This window comes from Elephantulus edwardii, unplaced genomic scaffold, assembly GCF_000299155.1.
Source record: "Elephantulus edwardii isolate Elephantulus edwardi_28Jun2011 unplaced genomic scaffold, EleEdw1.0 scaffold00064, whole genome shotgun sequence".
Classification (NCBI taxonomy): Eukaryota; Metazoa; Chordata; class Mammalia; order Macroscelidea; family Macroscelididae; genus Elephantulus; species Elephantulus edwardii.
This window is the reverse complement of record NW_006399814.1, coordinates 9,124,662-9,127,956: the sequence shown is the minus strand read 5'-3', so window position 1 is coordinate 9,127,956 and position 3,295 is coordinate 9,124,662.

Below are 3,295 nucleotides of genomic sequence, written 5' to 3'. Positions count from 1 at the left end.
AGAGAGAATAGTGCAACAATGAATGAATGGAAACCCAAAATCTCTGTAAATGTTTATGAAAATTAATAAAATATAATTATAGGAAAAAAAAGATATTTTGTTCATAAGATTGCTATGAGCAGTACTCATCTTGATGGCACCTAACAACAACAAGAAGTCTGCTGCAGAAGGCCTTTTTAAAAAGTTAAAAAAGCAAAGATGTCACTTTAAGGATGAAAGTGCACCTGACCACCCAAGTCATGTCATTCCAATCACCGTGTAGGTGTTAAAGGCAGACGATGAGTAAGAAAGCTGGGAGATGATGATGGTCTTGGGCTGGGGTGTTGGCGAAGAGCTTGGATGACCCACCAGGATAGCACAGCTGTGTTGGAAGGAACACAGTTGGGGTTGCTGCTCAGAAGGGAGGCTGCTGGGACCTCACCCCTGACACCAGGAGGGCATGGTCCTTGGGAAAGACCATCACGCTTGGGGAAGTAGAGGGGTGTCAGAGGAGAGGAAGACCCTCCACAAGCTGGAAAAGCGCAGTGACTGCCACAGTGGGCTTCAGCACCCCCGCTCGGTGACCCCTAACCACAATGCCCCCCCCCAGTGCACACCTGGAGACACCGCATCACAGACAGACATTCCTGGGACAGAGCCAGGGATCAACCCCCAGCGTCCTGCACCTGAGTCCGAGCTGTGATGTGTCAGGGATGAGAATGTCTAAGCCCTCATGGTGCACACACCCACAGTGTACATGTTTGCACACACACGTGTCCACAAGGCACCCCACACACCAGCGTACTACGCTCCACACATGTGTGTACACACCGGACATCACCCCCGGCCTTGGCCTGACCAGTGTCCAGGCCCTCCTCTGGCAGGGCAGGTGGCAGCCTGAGTCCGCGGATGTCTTTTTTCCCAGACAACGTCCACCTAGAGGTTATGAAATCTCTCACTGCTAGGACTCAACCTTCTGGGAGTGGGCAATGCACAAAGCAAGATGGAAATGCGTCCCTCTGACCCCTCTGCTCACGGTGGGAAGCAGGGTGCCGTGTTCCTCTGTGCTGGGGGCTGACAGCCAGGGCCGATGCATGGACCACAGCCGGGACTCGGGCCACATGCCCCGAGAGCTGCGCGTGGCTGTCACAGCCAAGATCCCTGAGTGGTCATCACCTGTGACCCCCAGGTCGGCTCCCCAAGGTCCCGCTTGCTGACATTGCTTTTTTACTCACACCTTTGGGTCCCTCTTCCTCCCCAAACCAACCAAACAGTTTGGGGTCTCCTGCCCCCTGCCTGCCCCTCCCCACACACAGACTTTGTCTGTAGCTTTCTAAAGACAAAAGGGAACTCTGCTGTCTTAGTGCTTAGGAATTGTGTTGACAACCCAAAGGTGCTTGGTTCGAATCCACTAGCTGCTCCAGATGCAGGAGAAAGATAGGCAAAACTCCACTTCCATCCACACTCACCCCCGCCCCCCTCTGAAAAGTAAGCTATGCTACTTAGCAACAATCACAAAGGCAAAGGCTCCCGGGGAAGCATCGGGTACGCCCCACCCACCCCAGCACCCCTCCCTCTAGCTGCACTGGTGCCTGCCAGTTCCTTCCAGCATTGCCCCCTCCCCACGGTCCCTGATCACCCACAAGGCCCTCTGAGCCCTACCTGAGCCCCTACCCAAGGCCTGGGCCCTGCTAGGTGTGTTCAGGCAGCTATCTTCCTTGGGGAACCTCTGTGCCTCCATACAGGGACAGGGCACCCCTGTCTTCCCTGGATTGCCATGGGGACCGCAGGTGGGCAGACAGGTATCCTGCAGACTGCAATGAGCTGTGGGCATGGTGGGCAGACAGATTACCACCAGCTTGGAGACCATCCTACCCCCAGCCCCTCCCTTCCTCTGGAGACCATCCCCATTGATCCATCCCTGGTGAGCTCTCTCTTCCCTCGTCAGTACGCAGCCTGCTGGGCTCTAGATTCACACTCTGAGCACGCTGGTCCAGCTGGTCTCCTTTACTGCACCAGAGCCCTCCATCGGTTCTCACCCAGCTCTCTATTTGCTTTTCTTGAATGTGCAAAGCAAGGGCCATTGCTATTCCCATTCTACAGGTGAGAAAACTGAGTGAGGCCAGCGGAGGGACGGCTGTAGGGCGTGCACGGAACAGGGGGGCCAATAAGCTGGCATGAGCAGACCCAGAAGCTCTGCCCTCCCCCGGGCAGCCACCCAGCTCGGCTTGGTTTCTTTGCACCTATGAGGAGGGCAAACAAGCTTGGAAGCAGGAGTGGCATCCACTTCCAAAACAGCTTGCCTCTGGAAATCCTATGAACCTGGAGAAAGGATGAAAGTTATATATAAAGTGTTCAGGTCTCTTGTTCATAGTGTCGCTGTGAGTCATCTACAAATCAACGGCACTTAACAACAACAACAGCAATAACATGGGGAGGTCTAAGGGAACACCGGCTATGCAGTGGTTAAAGTACTAGCCTCTAGCCCACAGTCCAGGGTTGAGCCCACTGGCCGCTCCTTGGGAGGAAGGTGTGGCTGTCTGCGCCTACAAAGACCAAGGCCTTGGCCCCTGGGGGCAGGTCCACTCCGTCCTGCAGGGCGGCTGGAAGTTAGACCCGACCTGACGGTGGCAGGTCTGCTTGTGGCACATCCTGAGCAAGGTGCCCTGGTGGCACTGTGCGTTAAGCACTGAGCTGGTCACCAAAAGGTCTGTTGTGTGGTTTGCGTGCCGTGGAGTCGGGACTGATCCACAGCTGACCCTTCAGCAGGGTTTCGGAGGCAGCAAACGGCACGGGAGGAGACTGCCCATCCTCCTCTCTCAGAGCAGCTGGTGGGTTTGAACCGTGTCTCTTTGGGATTGCAGCGCAGCTTCTCACCACTAGGCCAGGGTTCGAATCCACCAGCTGCTGTCTGGAAGAAGGATGAGACAATCTGAGCCGTAAGGCTGACAGCTGCAGGCACCCCGGGGGGCACCCGACCCAGTCCACACAGTCACTGAGTCGGAACCCACTTGGTGGCAGTGGGATTTTGAAGTGGAGCCTGTGACGGGTCCTTTGCATCCCTCCACTTCCTACCTCTGCCGGCTTTCCCCGAGAACTGCGGCTCCACCGTGGAGATCAACCAGCCCCTGGAAGTCCCAGTGGCATTTCTGTTGCCATTGGAGAAACACAGAAATATCACATGCAGGATGAGTCACTGAAACGCCAGGGGAGAGGAGAGGCAGGCTGGGGACGGGGTTGGGGACAGCCCGCTGGCCCTGCTGGCCGCTCCATGCGGGGGACCCCTCCTCACTTGTCCTCACTGGTGACAAACCAA